At 36.4% G+C, this 16,956-nt stretch overlaps 1 long non-coding RNA gene across 1 annotated transcript; it reads left to right on the top strand.

The window, feature by feature from the left end:
• Positions 1-6,591: 6,591 nt before the first annotated feature.
• On the top strand, positions 6,592-11,289 carry LOC136837735 (uncharacterized). Its single transcript, XR_010852738.1, has 3 exons — positions 6,592-6,713; positions 7,651-7,740; positions 11,011-11,289. It is a non-coding gene; the product is annotated as an uncharacterized lncRNA (long non-coding RNA).
• The last annotated feature ends 5,667 nt before the right edge of the window (positions 11,290-16,956 follow it).

Genomic DNA, 16,956 nt, shown 5'->3' with positions numbered 1-16,956 from the left:
GGCTAAGAACCAACTGGTTACCTAGCAACGGGACCTACAGCTTATTGTCGAATCCGAACCACATTATGACGAGAAATGAATTTCTATCACCAGAAATAAATTCCTCTTATTCTTCATTGGCCAGTCGGAGAGTCGAACGCTTGGCCAACAACGTGTGTTACACCTTTAAAACCTTTTTACTTTCAATTAACCTTTCAGCGCTGAATGACTTCGTAGGCCCCAGTGCTTGGCCTTTGGCCTAAATTGTTTTATTCTATTTCCATCTCTTAGTCCTATCCAGACGAGCGGGCGTGCCCGCCGGGGAGCGCTGTATCCGGGCTAGTTCTGACGGGCTTATCCGTTGCCCACACGGCAGAGTTGACGAATGGGCGGGCGTGCCCGACGATGCCAGTACCTTGTCGAGTCTTACGAAAAACGTGGTGGCCAGTACTGCTCAGAAAAAGAAACTTGTGCAGCATAATTGGTGTATGTATGAAGAAAAAGAAGAGAATGTGGTGCAAAGATTGGCTAAATAGGAGAGATGTTTATGGGAGCCATACAACAGTAGTACCTGTACTACAATATGGCCATGATGATGGTTATAGAAACTGAGTGAGCATATGCACATGCCATACACTCTTAGCAAAGGTCGAGCCATACATCCATAAAAAATATAAAATCAACAATCATCCGACACAGCGTAACAGCAGAGGCTTGAGTTGCATTTCTGTTATGGTGTTTTCGTATGTTCAAGTTGTGAACCTAACTTGCAGACTTAAATAAAAGTGTGTATTTATATATTCCTATTCCAGTTCCTAGCCCACTTACTTTGGCTGATACTTTTATCTTAAGGGAGGGAGGAGGTATTTTAGTTCAGAAGTGGGAATATTATCCTGGGCTAAAATTCCTCCCTTAGGAAAACTGACCTGCGACAATTTCCCCCGATGGAAAAATTGACCTAGGGAGAAAATAGGTAGTTCCAGGGGGCTTGATCACTGAAAGAACCGGAACTCTTCAAATAAGTTACCTATATATCCCTTTGTGGCTCTGTTGTCACAGTCGGTGATTTTTATTTTATCAGAAACATACAATAATGCAAGTTTTAAAGCTACGCCATAGTATTTACATTTTTCACAATGTTATTTTTTTACGAGGACTTAATTAGGTACTTTGTACTAAACGACTTTAAACGTGCCTCACACATATATATTACGTTGTACATTATATATTATATATATTATATTCACCCTGGAGGCTACAAGCACACAATGAAAAAATAAATCTCAGCGTTTTATAGAATGTTGATGGTTTTTCCACTTTCAACCTCTGCCCTAAAGACAGGGAAGGTCACTCTCACTTCTCCTCCTCAGGACATTTATGTCCAATAAGCTTTGCTTCTTGACATTTTGCCTAATTAATCCTAATATTTCACTCACTGCCTTACATTGGAATGTATTACATCATACTACCTCCATCAACGTTGTCTGGATTTCGTCGGGAAGTTTCATCATTTTCTTTAAAGACTCTCATTTCTACCTTCAAAATGGGACTGAAGACCAATATTCGTAATCTATAGGCCATATAATGTTCTACGATTTCCCTTACAGGGTGAATGTCCCATTTCCTTCCTTGCACTGTTAGTCTCAATGGGTTAGTTGTGTGATTAATACGCTTTCTGCTCTTGCTAAAGAATACCAGAGGTCCTCCTGTATAAGTTGCAACACTGCGCTTATATTATCTTTGTGAATTGAATCTATGAGAGACTTGAACATGAACGGTATTCGATAAAGAAATGTAAAGAGGCAGAAACTCTTATCAACTCAAGATTTCAGACAATTTCTGAATTCAGCCACAAAAATTCTCTCTCTCTCTCTCTCTCTCTCTCTCTCTCTCTCTCTCTCTCTCTCTCTCTCTCTCTCTCTCTGTGTGTGTGTGTGTGTGTGTGTGTGTGTGTGTGTGTGTGTATGTGTGTGTATACGTGTCTGTGTATTTACGTTTGTATATATCCCAATCAAATCTAAAACAAAGACAAATAAGCTCATTCATAAATACTGAAACCCAGTAAAAAAAAATATGGTAAATCAGAAATGAAAGTTTAATCTGAATTTACTTCCTCTCTCTCTCTCTCTCTCTCTCTCTCTCTCTCTCTCTCTCTCTCTCTCTCTCTCTCTCTCTCTCTCTCAATTCCCGCGGCCGGCTGTTGAAGAGTTAGAGGAATTTATTTCTGGTGATAGAAATTCATTTCTCGCTATACTGTGGTTCGGATTCCACAATAAGCTGTAGGTCTCGTTGCTAAGTAACCAATTGGTTCTTAGCCACGTAAAATAAGTCTAATCCTTCGGGCCAGCCCTAGGAGAGCTGTTAATCGGCTCAGTGGTCTGGTAAAACTAAGGTATACTTACTTATTTCTCTCTCTCTCTCTCTCTCTCTCTCTCTCTCTCTCTCTCTCTCTCTCTCTCTCCGTCGGGACGAGGAAGGAATGGTATGAGCGTCGTTGACCTAAGCCGTGGTTGCTCCGTCAGTATTCATAGCATTCTGTAGTTAAAGGCCGAATGACTGCAAGGTGGTAAACCAAACTCCACCCGGGTTGAAACCATCCATTAGGTTAAAGTATTCATGGCATACTCTCAGATCAAAGCCACCACTCCACTTCAAATACCGACGATCTCAGTGGTATCTTTTCGTTGTATTATAAACTTCGAGTCGAACATGCAGACATATGAATAATATTTCATATATATCTTTATGTACGTAATTTTAATAACCACAATCTCCTCCTAACTACCGATTTCTTCACACTTTATGGTTTGGTGGTTATATATATATATATATATATATATATATATATATATATATATATATATATATATATATATATATATATATATATATTATATATATATATACATATATATATATGTGTGTGTGTGTGTGTGTGTGTGTGACTTCGTTCTGATATACTGAATGCGGATTCGAGTCCTACTACGGCCATCAGAATTTCTTCATTTGGCTCGGCATTTTGAGCTTACTCTTTGTACTGGCAAGCGTATAACGGAAAGAAATCGAGAACTTGAGAGGGAATTATGATGATTACAATTACAAATGTATCTGGTAAAAAGTAGCCAGTAAATTATACATAGGGACGTATATGTATCCACAAATATTAAGCCACAAATATCGCTTGATATCCAATTTATTATAGCTCGTGAATAACTTATACCCAAGGAGAATTATTATTAAGGGCTGTTAATTTATAATGGATTTCAAAATATTTTAGAACCTATTATCATGAAATTGATAGTTTCATCATTAAACACCCAAACATCATCTACTCCGCGGTTATTGCTTGATGGTCCAATTTATCTTTCCTTACATTTTTCATCAACAGTATTATTTCAGATAAAGTCTGGGTAGATCACTGTTTAGTGTCATGGGGTTTTATTATTTCAAATGTGTTAACATTTTAATGGTATTAATGTTTCAATTGGTGTGTTTATGTAAAATTATTGTAGTCAATTCGTTGTATGGTACGTTCTCAATCTTAAAAATGCATGCAGTTTTAAACGTTGACCACTGGGATGTGTGTGTATGTGTATATATATATATATATATATATATATATATATATATATATATATATATATATATATATATATATATATATATATATATATATATATTCATTCACATGACTTTCGCCTTTTGCCGTGCCTTTCCTGCACCTTAATAACTTACAAACACATCCCAAATACACGACATGCACTAAATTGTAGATTAAACGACAAATGGGACTGTCCCATTCTTTTTTCCTTCCCCTTATACCTTCCTTTCACCCCCTTTTACCCCCTTCCAAACCTTATTTACCTTCCGAGGGACCTTCAGGGGCTTAAACCGATTTGTAATCGAACCCTCACTCTATCCTGACCTCCCCCCTCCCCCTTCTTACAGTTACAGTTACAGTTACAGTTACAATAGGGTTGATGTTTTTGTGGAGCCTTTTCAAGCTTGTTTTGGCAGATGTTTTGTGGACGGATACCACCCCCTTTTTGGGGGGCGCTTGTGAAAGGTAAAAAAGCGAGTCATTGCTAAGAATGGCAATGCAAAACTGAAAACGACACACTCGAGACAACATATATCAATAGGGAATCATTCAAGTACTGTTTCAACGTCTGTAGAAGACCAGCGTTTTCTATTTCCTCCATTCATTTCCTAACTATCACGACATTGCAATATCAGTGAAGACTGAGGTATCAGTGTAATTTTTTTTCTCGGAGGACCAGGAACCTGTCCTGACGGTTACATAGACAAAAGGAGTCGATTTCATCTGTAAACAACTCAACCAGCTGCCTCACTATGACGGCGGAAAAGCCATCAACCAAGCCAGTAAGACAGATCTCTCTTCGAACCAATGGGCATAACAAAATAAGGGATATACCAGCAAAATAAAACTCCCCTGCGTAGACCTATTAAGAACATGTCTATACGAACATCGAACCTGACTACCCTTCTGCTTTCATATCGAAGAATCGTAGAGAATGCTCTTATTAATGTCCATCAAAATTAAAGAGAATTATGCCTATACAGCAGAGTTGATATCAACTTACACCTTTCTTGATGGGCCAGTGGTCAAAAGTCACTGTACATCACCCATGGTCAAAAGTGCAACATTGTTTCTAAATAAAGCAACGTTTCTTATACCACTGGTAACGAATCACTTATCAGTTATAATTCTTCTGGTTGTAAGCTATTCGTGAGGTATAGTGAATTAGACAATAAACGATATTTGTGGCTAAATATGTGTGATATATATATATATATATATATATATATATTTATATATATATATATATATATATATATATATATATAGATCATATTTTTAAGAGCGCCACCTAATGTAGTGAACTGGATATTTTACGATATTTGTGGCCTAATGTTTGTGAATATAAGAAAAACCCTCGGTGTATAAGACAAATTCGACAAATTCAGAATTAGCCAGGCGTTACAAATTTACCAATCAGCTAGCATGGCGAAGATGGGTTGATATCGACTCTAAGTACAAAACCTGAGTTCGACAGGCATGTACAGCAGAGTCGATGTCAACTTATACCTCTCTTGAGAACTGGTGACGAAACATTTATTAATCATAATTCCTCTTGGATGTAAGTTAAGTTATTCCGAGGCATAGTGAACTGGATATTAAAGTATTGGTGGCTTAATATCTGTCTATCTATCTATCTATCTATAATATATATATATATATATATATATATATATATATATATATATATATATATATGTATGTATGTATATATATATATATAATCCACATTATCATATTTTTCAGAATCCATATATATACATACACACATTATATATTTATATATATATATATATATATATATATATATATATATATATATATATATATATATATATATATATATATATATATATGTATATATATATATATGTGTGTGTGTGTGTGTGTGTGTCCTGATGGTAATAGTTTTAATAGCTCCACCTAATACTATCGAAACAGGATTCGAATTTCAGGCGATGATCGAACAATATGATCTGGTTTCAGTAAATTCGTTGACCACTGTTCGAATTAGCCGCTAATTATATCACTTACGACAGATATAAATGATTTATTTAATGCCAATTTGTCCTCCTACCTTCTCAATTTCCCAAACATTTTGGGATATGATTATCACTGCAAGCCATGAATCCATGTGGCAAATCGCTGAAGGTGGCCTTTTACCATACAGATTACGAATCTACGCACCTCTATTATTAGTAATAATAAATTTAATTATAAAAAATACCTTGCATTCATCGGTGCGAGTTGATAAGCTCACCGTTGAATCACCTTAAAAGTGTTGTATACAATTTTTGTCTATGGCCATGCCATTGTGACGCCATGTTGTATTAACTAATAATATAATGTCAATAATATCCTTTGTTTCAGCTCCGGGCCATATACGATGAATGATAAGATGAACACAATACAGTATACTAAATAAGAACGCTAGTAAAAAGTAATATTCATGAACTCTTATGCCCAAGCACTGCTGAAAACAACAGCAATAATAATAATAATAATAATAATAATAATAATAATAATAATAATAATAATAATAATAATAATAATAATAATTCCAGATAAAGACCAAACACCGATACATAATTCAGGTAGTTTGCTAAAAGGAAAGAGTAAATGGTAAATCTCTTAATAATAATAATAATAATAATAATAATAATAATAATAATAATAATAATAATAATAATAATAATAATAACAATAATAATAATAATTTTTTTTTTCCAGATGGGCTAACTACTGATAAATAATTGGGGTAGTTCGCTAAAAAGGAAGAGTACCCAGCAACTCTCAATAATAATAATAATAATAATAATAATAATAATTTCTGTCGATTTTCTGATCATCGCCTTAAACTTCTTCGGTGGCGAAAGGGCGATGAAGCGACGTCCCACAAACAGGTAGTTGCAGCGGTCGTTGGCTGTTATCCTCCAAGAACAGCTTGTTTCGGTGTTGTTGAGTCTCCAGCTTGGTAAGACAGGTTTCGTTGACACTAACTCGACTCTCTCGTTCATTTGCGTTTGGGATCCCGGCCGTGCTGTACTGAAGGATTGTTGGTTTCACGTTGGTTTAATGTACAGTCCTCCACCGGGATGATTCCCTCTCTGACGGGCCCTTGTACTTTTTCTAAGTAAGGTGCTTCTTATGTTATAATTATTGTGCTACAGTGTTTTCTCCTCAGTATCGTAGCTCCTGCAGAATAGCGGAGTAGTTCTTTTAATTTTCTTTCTTGTATTATCTTCATTTAAGGCGGTATTGTGTTGTATAGTTTTGGTGCGCTTTGTGCAAATGCTCTCTAGCCTGACTTACAATTTGTTCTAGGTTCAAATAGGCTATTTGCCTCGCTTGCATGCCTTCCGTTTACCATATTCATTTGTCTAGAGAAGCTTGAACAATTTCTCAATTACGTTGTATTGTGAATAGACTGCGAGATTTTAGGCGTGAAGGTTTGTTGGGTTGGCGAGTGGATGTTATTGCCAGTTTTGCGTCTTATATTTCTCAAATGTTTAGGTTGTGGTACTTCAACTACATAGTTGTCGTATGAGAGTTTTCAGTTTGATGGTTTATCTTCAAATATTGGTTTTTTCCATTTTTGTAAATTTCTACAATAAGTTCTAAATGTTTTAGGTATTATTGTAGATTGCCTTTCAACATGGCATTTAAGGTTTAATATCGAAGCTGCTTTATTACTAAGTTGAATTAGATTGCTTTGAGTTGTAATTCTATGCATTTTGAACCATACTAGCAACCTTCTGCAGTGCTACGGGTATTTTAATTTTAAATTTACTGCGATAGATAAAGCCTTACGATGCAGTAAGTTTTTTCTTGATTAGAGGCGCAACTCGACTACCATAGCCTTCCTAATATAGGGTATATTGATTTCAACTTTATTATTGTAGGTTTAAGTGGCAATAAACTAGTAATAACGCTTATCATTACTTATGAAGCCTTGCTTGCTGCTCCTTGTCTTAGTATTTTAAAACTTTAGCTGATTGTAACCAATAGTCAGCCTTTAGTTCTTTCCACTTGCTAGAACATATTTGGTTTTAATATATATCTTCTTTCAGGTCAGGGTGTGTCGTTAAATAAGCGTGCCACAATGAGATACTGAATTGTCGTGGGTGTATCGATACCTTATGACTAAGCAGGTTTAATGGGTGAGTAAGTATTTTTTTTAGTTGAGTGACTTTAGCAACCCTCCCCCCCGCAAAAAATTGTTTAGCTTAATTTTTTCAGAATCAAAATTTTTTTTCTAAGTTTAGGCTTTTGTTTTGATGCATTTGGTTTATTTTTTCAGATTCAAAACCTTAGTTTTGAGAAATTGAATTTTTTTTAAAATTGCATAGGTTAAAATTTTCTTCGTCTTAAATTTCAAGAAATTTTAGGATTTGTTTGAAGCTTCAGAACTTTTGGGTAATACACTTTTTCGTTTAAGTATTGCACTTAGGTTTTTAGTTTAAATTAAGTATTGCACTTAGGTTTTTAGTTTAAATTAAGTATTGCACTTGGGTTTTTAGTTTAAATTAAGTATTGCACTTAGGTTTTTAGTTTAAATTAAGTATTGCACTTAGGTTTTTAGTTTAAATTAAGTATTGCACTTAGGTTTTTAGTTTAAATTAAGTATTGCACTTAGGTTTTTCGTTTGCATTCAGTATTGCACTTAGGTTTTTCGTTTGCATTCAGTATTGCACTTAGGTTTTTCGTTTGCATTCAGTATTGCGCTTAGGTTTTCGTTTGCATTCAGTATTGCACTTAGGTTTTTCGTTTGCATTCAGTATTGCGCTTAGGGTTTTCGTTTGCATTCAGTATTGCGCTTAGGTTTTCGTTTGCATTCAGTATTGCGCTTAGGTTTTCGTTTGCATTCAGTATTGCGCTTAGGTTTTTACATTACTGGGTTTTTTGTTTGCATTCAGTATTGCGCTTAGGTTTTTCGTTTGCATTCAGTATTGCGCTTAGGTTTTTCGTTTGCATTCAGTATTGCGCTTAGGTTTTTCGTTTGCATTCAGTATTGCGCTTAGGTTTTTCGTTTGCATTCAGTATTGCGCTTAGGTTTTTCGTTTGCATTCAGTATTGCGCTTAGGTTTTCGTTTGCATTCAGTATTGCGCTTAGGTTTTCGTTTGCATTCAGTATTGCGCTTAGGTTTTTCGTTTGCATTCAGTATTTGCGCTTAGGTTTTTCGTTTGCATTCAGTATTGCGCTTAGGTTTTTCGTTTGCATTCAGTATTGCACTTAGGTTTTTCGTTTGCATTAAGTATTGCGCTTAGGTTTTTCGTTTGCATTAAGTATTGCGCTTAGGTTTTTCGTTTGCATTCAGTATTGCGCTTAGGTTTTTCGTTTGCATTCAGTATTGCACTTAGGTTTTTCGTTTGCATTCAGTATTGCACTTAGGTTTTCGTTTGCATTCAGTATTGCGCTTAGGTTTTTCGTTTGCATTCAGTATTGCGCTTAGGTTTTTCGTTTGCATTCAGTATTGCACTTAGGTTTTTCGTTTGCATTCAGTATTGCACTTAGGTTTTTCGTTTACATTCAAGTTTTAAATTTAGCTTTGCATTTTTACATTCAGTATTGCACTTGGGTTTTTCGTTTACATTAAGTATTGCACTTGGGTTTTTCGTTTACATTAAGTATTGCACTTGGGTTTTTCGTTTACATTAAGTATTGCACTTGGGTTTTTCGTTTACATTAAGTATTGCACTTGGGTTTTTGCACTTGGGTTTTTTACATTCAAGTTTTAAATTTAGGTTTTGCATTTTACATTCAGTATTGCACTTAGGTTTTTCGTTTACATTCTAGTTTTAAATTTAGCTTTGCATTTAAATTTAGCTTTTGATTTAAAAATTTGCATTTTAAATTTAGCTTTGCATTTAAATTTAAAAATTTGCATTTAAATTTAGCTTGCATTTAAATTTTGCTTTGCATTTAAATTTTGCTTTGCATTTAAATTTTGCTTTGCATTTAAATTTTGCTTTGCATTTAAATTTTGCTTTGCATTTAAATTAAGTTTTTCTTTGGCCGCTTCCCAAGTCCACCTTTGCCGGGGTGGCGGTGCCGCCTGCCAGGCAAAGGTGGACTTGTATGTTGTGCATGGTGACTTGGTCACCATGCACAACAGGAAGTTCAAAAACAAGCATGGTGACAGTCACCATGCACAACAGGAATTTCAAACCAACCAGCTGCTTTCTTAGGTTAGAACTGCAGGTTGATAGTTTTCATGTAGCAAGGACTTAATGGAAAGTTAGATATAGAATTAGATATAGAACTTGAAATATAGGATGTGCTAGAATAGGGTGAAGAACGTGTTAATTTTTTATAGCTGGAGGGGTTAGGATAAAGGTAATAAATGCTAAAGTCTATCTCTTAAGGATGCTGGGATTAGATTGGGATAAAAAACGCCATAGTCAGACCTAGACATTTGACAGTGCAAGTTAGTATTACAGTACTCGAGCCCTTTGTTTGGTAATGAGAGTAAGCTTGATTGTATAATGGAGCTGAGAATAGAGTAAGGTAAATCTTGCATACTTATCTTAGAATTACATTCCTACTAGATATAACGTAGAATTCCATTCCTACTAGTAAGTAGGAACTAGACAGGTAATAGGTGGATCTTAACGATTCTCCAAGAGGCCTAGGTCTTGGGGTGTTGAATTTTTTACTGATGTCGTAGGCTTGTCAGGTACTCTAATAGGCTGGTTAATAGTGGAAACTGTAATTCAAATTTTGGCAGTTAACATCGTTCCATCAATGCGCTCAACACCCCCACCCTCCCCTCCTTACTCTTCAAGCAAAGCTTTCATGTTAGGAAATAGTTCAGATTGCATTGCATATTTTCATTGAACCCTACCTTCATCCACCTTTCCTCCAGCACCGAAGCTTGCTTCGGGAACCCTTTTCTTATTCTGAATTCCTCAACTTAATTTTTCGCCCTGTTGGGTTGTGAAGTTTAAATTCCCTTCCCGTTGGGTTGTGCAGTTTCAATTTCCTTAATGTATACTAAAGGACGAGAATTTGCCAGATAGCAGTGTTTGCATTGCATGGCAAATTTCAGTTATGTAGCACCAAAGTTAGATGCGGTTGTTTCAGTGTAAAATTCGTGACCCATTAAACATAAAAGGATGGCAATCTATCGTAAAGGATGGCAATCTCTATCCTGTTTCTTTGGGAGTTTGAACGAACAATGGTAGTAATATATGGGATTGTTAATGTGAAAGTTGATGGCAGTTTGAAGTAACAACAATACTAATACATGGTATTGTTAATGGGAAATTTTACTCGTACGATATAATAATCTTAGATTAGCTATTGGGACTAACTGAACACGCTATTGGGACTAACTGAACACGCTATTTTCTCTTTTAAGAGGGTAGGTTATGCCATGGAAACTTTTAGTATATTCTAAAATCAAACTAACTACTTTTCTTATGCACAGGCTCTTGGTGTAGCTGCAGCAGACCATAACATCGACACTAATGCTAATGGAAATAAACGCTTTTCGTTAAGACTGAATATCCTGTGAGGATTCGAAGCGCTCTGAATTCGGTTACCCAGACAACAAGAACTCAACTTCTAGATGTTATGCATGTCCTGACAAGTAGAACTTAATAGATGCTGTGCTCTACCTACTATTCAATTTTATAGTCTGACTACTTTGGATATGTATTAGTATTTACATGAAGACCAGCTTAGCTTAATATATATGTCTGTAAACCTTTGTCCATTTCTTTAACCCCAAAATGTTGTGATGGGTTAGACTTAGTAATACTCTTTGAAAGACAAAGAATGTCCTATGAAATCAAGGGAATGGTAGTTACTGATTGGTTGGTTAACAGAAGTAAGATGGGAAATTGATATGAGAAATGAAGTAACTGAAATGGTTGGTTGGTTAACAGAAGTAAGATGGGAAATTGATATGTGAAATCCAGTAACTGAAATGGGTTTTTAATTCTGAGGAGATTCTAGGATAAACTCGAATTTCGGTGTTTACTGGCAAGTCTATCCAGATTTAAACTTATTCAGTGAAGTGATATCATATTTTGACCCCTCTCATGACAGGAATAATTAATGTTTAAGAGCATTCTTTATGATCTGGAGATCGCATTCGGCCGAGAACACTTGTAACGGTGACTTGAGCAATAATAGTTGAAAGTGAAAATTTGTGACACGAGATACGGCCAAGAAAATATTTTAAGGAACTTCCGGGGTTGAGTAGTCCAAATTGCTATGTAAGGGTTATAATTAGTTTGTAAAATAAAGCAGGCAGCAAATTTTCAGTTAATTTGTCCCGTGAGTAGTTATTGCTTATGCCTATAAATTTAATTGCTGTGACTGTCGATGGCTACCACAACGGAGGCTTTATCGTTGGACTTTTATGTATCGGATAAGTGAGGCGATAGAAAAGCAGGATTTTTGTGTAATACATTGTTTAATCCGTTGGCCTTGTCTATGACTGAAGTTTTTGAATGTTAAAATTGCTCAAAGGATTTCGTGAGGATGGGGTTGTGCTTCTGGTCCTTAGTTTGGAATTGAGAGTAATTTGGGTTCACCTTAGAATTGAGAGCGCCAGGACAGAAACTCAGTCGGTCTTCCTTTTATCCTGGCTACGATCCGCAAACTTCGGATAGCTAAGGTTTGTCGCCTAATTCTGGCTTTACATCTGGTTTTTGTTTGTGCACCGCCACGAAACATTCTTGAATATTGTCTTTACAAAAAGATGAGCCAGAAAATGTCAAAGCACCTTTTTCGTCGGTATGTTTGCGACATTTCCTTCCATAGGTCAGTAGTGATTAACTAATGCTGATTACTACTAGTTATAAACCAGCTAACTACTAAGTTAGCCGCCCATCGATTACAGAGTTACCACTACGTGAAAACATGTCCTGAAGTACTGCTGCCTCTTTCCTTAACTGATTCGCCCAAATGATTGGCGCCAATTTGCAGGATTTTGGTATTGTCGCACAAACTATTCAATAGTCGCCCAAATGATATTGACTAATGCCCAGATTCGCCCAAATGAATTGCGGCCGATAAATGGTAAATTAAGTCATGGTGGACGGTAATAAAATCACAGGAATAGTCACAAAGTAATTTTATGGCAAAAAAAGGTGTTAGAATCAAATTATTTTTCCTAAGTTTTTTTTTTTCTGAATGTTCTGCTGTGTAAAACAAATACAAAATTTAAGTAAAATCATCCTAGATAAATAATAATCATGAGGTAAGCAAAAAAATATATATACTTGATAATTATTGCAAGTGAAAGCTGGTTCCTTCCGAGGCACCAAAACCAATGACAACCATAAACATTTTTGTGGATGAAACTTAAGTACGTCTGGAATAAAGCCACGTGTACTGAAAGTATCAGTAAAGTACATTGTCATGTGAATGTCTTAATTTTCATTATTTCAGAGATGCATGTACACAGCGAAAGTAAGTTAGTTACAAATAGTTCCTTACTTGACCTAGACAGCAGAGAGGATTAGCGTATCCAGGTGGCAGAGTATGGACAGCAATTATAGGCTTACAAGATCACCGCATTTTGTAAGAAACTTATTTTATGTATATAGGTGAATTTGCTCGCTGTAGATAAAAAAAAAAAAAAAAAACCTTACTGCTGTCCGTTGCTACATTTATAAACTTAAGTGCCGACAGATAGATCCGCATAACCCTGCCTTTAGGCTGAATATAGATTCGTGTGTACTTCCATGCTTCTATGAATTTAACACCATTAGCTATGCATAAATGTGTATTAGTCAGTACTGTAAAAATGTGGATAGCTGTTTACGCGAGATGCAGAAAAAGTAAAGTATTTCTACTGGAATAGGTTTAGCTTTGTACTGAAACATGATTATATGGGAGTCACTTGTCAAGTGTGTCAATGCCAAGATATACCACTCTTTCCTTAGCTATGATGTTTAGTTCATTATTATTATTATTATTATTATTATTATTATTATTATTATTTTTAAGAATATTTTCAAGTTCAAAATGTACACACACACACACACAACGGAGTCAGCGTAAGACCTTCCCATGGGGCAAAAAAACAAAAAAAAATTCGGTCAGTCCCAAATGGGCTAATCCGGTTAAATATTTTGACATGTAATGCCACAATATATATATACAATATGTAAGTCATGTATTGCCAGTTAATAACTGATTTAAAATTTCTATTTAACTGGTTATGACTCTTAAATTATGACTGACTTGATTGTTTTTGTTTGATTACCTGACATCTTTCCCAGCCAAAATTGTGAATTTTCCCTGTGACATTATTACCGGTCACCACAAATTAATGTTTCTTAGCAGAGTAATAAGATTTCTCCAGTAGTGTGTCAGAAAGACAATTAGACAATTTGAATATTAAGAGGTTTAGGAAAGTGACAGGATTTAGACTTACGATACTGGAAAGAGATTAGTATTTTCAAGGATCTGCAGTCTGTTGATACCAGACGTAGTTCTGTTTCTTAGAGTAATAAGATATCTCTAGTAGTGTGTCAGATAGACAATTTGAATATTAAGAGGTTTAGGAAAGTAAAGGTTTGTTGACTTGATTAATTTCTTAATTGTCCAATGCAAATTAATTTTAGGCATAATGTTTTTAATGTGATATAAATTTTAAGTTCTCATAGCCTTCATAATTAGAAAAAGAAGAGACTCGGGCATTTGAAACTGTCAAACCAACATCAGATCCAAAATTCCCATTGTTTACATTATCTCGATAATCACGTCTGACTTACAGGTGTGAGTCAGCAGCCCCTTTGCCTCTCATTTGGGAGCTCTCGGTTCGATTCCGATGTGAGTTAGAAATATGTTTCTATTACATGCCGTATTGAGCGTTAATTCGAATGAAATGCTGTTAATTGAGAAATTGGGCAGAATTCGCTGGTAGCGAGGGGTGCAGCCTGCTCAAGTAAAGCCACACGTACTGTGCAAGTACTTAAGTTCCAATTTGTTTCATGACCTACATAATTAGTTGGTAGCGCCCTCGTTTTTCATTTGAGTCTTGGGTTTGATCGTGAGGTGAGCTGGAAATTAATGAAAGTCCTTTGTTAGCCAGACCAACCTTTTCTTCGTGACATTTCTATCATATGAAAAAACGTGCATAGATATAAACTCCTATTTCTCTGTGCAGTGCCAAAGCACAGTCACACTATTTCAAGCCGTGGCCGTTCGTATTTGGAAATACACATTTACATGAGTGTATATGCGTAACTCAATGTTTATGGTATAAAAATACATAAAAAAAATTTCTAACACTCCAGAATTCTTTCAAAGCATTACTTTGTTAAAAATCTGGTTCTACCTCGTTTACGGAATGTGCAAAACGTCGTGCCGAAAACGTGGACGGCTTCCTATATCGGTTATTTTTCTTTGTGTATTTTAACTTTGTTTTTCAAGTGAACTGAAGCTTGTTGACCTATCAAGCAACTTTATTGACTATGGGAGAATCGTCCTTGAGAACTGTATACCCACGTAAGAGCGGAAGCGTTTTGTGATTCATAGCCAATAAAGGGTTTTATTTTTCCGTTTCGGCTTTGAAGTCAGTGCTCACGTATATCAGGGAAATGTTTCGTAGGAAAGCGTAACCTGAATAGCACACTGACTCACTTCTGATACTCTTTTATTTCAGTGTTTTTTTTTTTTTTTTTTGTACATTTGATTGTGCTGAACTTTTAAATAGTACTCATATATTCGAACAGACGTCACGCTGTATAGGATATAGACTAAAATCCTTTAGGTATATGGGATTCGGACTCGGAAACAATAATAGTAGATTCACGCCGCGTGCCAACATTGAACAAGATATGAGTTGGCTAATTATTTTGATTATCTATTAGAGACGTCATTGCATGGATTCTCGTAACATATCTTTTTGGTTTACAGGTTTCTGTTTAGTTATTTACTTGTTATCGCTTTTGTTGTTGCAGCAATAAGTAGCAGCGTTCCAGTATCATCATTGTTATTCAACATATTTTAGTTTTTATGGAAATTTTCTCTCTCTTTGGTCGACCACCCTATTGCTGCAAAGCTATCAGAAACAAGAGCAAAAAGGGTCATTTCATAATTTGTTTTGGTAGATGGTCCCTGGTTCCAATTTTACGCGCATGCTCTTCTTGACTCCAACCATCCTTATAAATCCGAGGTTGGGAAAGATGGAAAGTATAACCATTGCTGAAAATAACAAAGCAAACTGCAAACAATAAACGCATGGCACAGTCCATTCCCAGCGGCAGATTTCTCCCGCACCAATTTGAGTCTTTATTTAAAACTTATTTCTGCGAGATTTCACGGACTAAATTCTTTAAAATTTTCCGAGTTTTCCTCGTCCTTTCACGGCCTCTCAGCCTTCCCCTTCTCTTGTTTAGGAACATAACCTGTCGTCTGTGTAATTCAAAGTTAAGTATACCTTAGTTTTACCAGACCGCTGAGCTGATTAACAGCTCTCCTAGGGCTGGCCCGAAGGATTAGACTTATTTTACGTTGCTAAGAACCACATTATAGCGAGAAATTAATTTCTATCACCAGAAATAAATTCCTTTAACTCTTCATCAGCCGGCCGGAAACTCGAACTCGGGCCTAGCGAGTGCTAGTCCACAGCTCTATTCAAATCTTGCATAAGGAGCAAACCTTCACCTCAGATACTGGTAGGCTCTAACCCCACCGCCCACCCTGCACAAGCTCAGCCAGCCACTGGAGCAGGAAGAATGTGTCAACCTTCCAGCTCACCACACACAAGGGATAGCCAGAGTTACAGTGACCCCAAACCAGCCAAAACTGGTAATGAGACCAAACAGCACAGCATACACACCACATCCACCAAGTCCATGGACGTCTCCTGGTCCCAAACCACCAGTCTAACCAGCTGCAAACGGGCACCAGCATTTGCAAGGTCCCAGACAAAGGTTAGCTAGACCAGCAGAGGTCCAACAAGAACCCAGGAACCGCCAGCTGTCCCAAGTGCTAAACTGGTAAATGGTGAATTTTGAAAATAGCTTTTACCCCTCTAGAGGGGATATTGCCCGGAGGACTCTTCTCTGCACCAACAGCAATCCCCTGTCTCAGTAGATGGTAGTGGCCATCCATAGCCGTAGGGACCAGCAGATAGCAAGTCAAGAGCAACCCATGGACCCAGTAAATGTGACATAAATGCTGTATCATCCACCACAATGCCCACCCTGGCTGCCAGGTCCCCACATCCACAATAACTGGCAGCATCCCAGAAACAGGAGCACTTATTAACCCTATCCGGTCTTGGGGCTTCTGGGAGAAGCCATCCGTCTCTCTCGTACCAGGTATCGAGGGTTTCTCACAGAAGCCCACCCCAAAACCGTCCATAACTTTGTATAACCCGATATAGCGTCCCCAAAATTTATCCAAT

This window comes from Macrobrachium rosenbergii, chromosome 59 (genome assembly GCF_040412425.1).
Source record: "Macrobrachium rosenbergii isolate ZJJX-2024 chromosome 59, ASM4041242v1, whole genome shotgun sequence".
Lineage (NCBI taxonomy): Eukaryota > Metazoa > Arthropoda > Malacostraca > Decapoda > Palaemonidae > Macrobrachium > Macrobrachium rosenbergii.
Note: the sequence above shows the minus strand (reverse complement) of the source record. Positions and strands in the feature narration are given on the sequence as shown.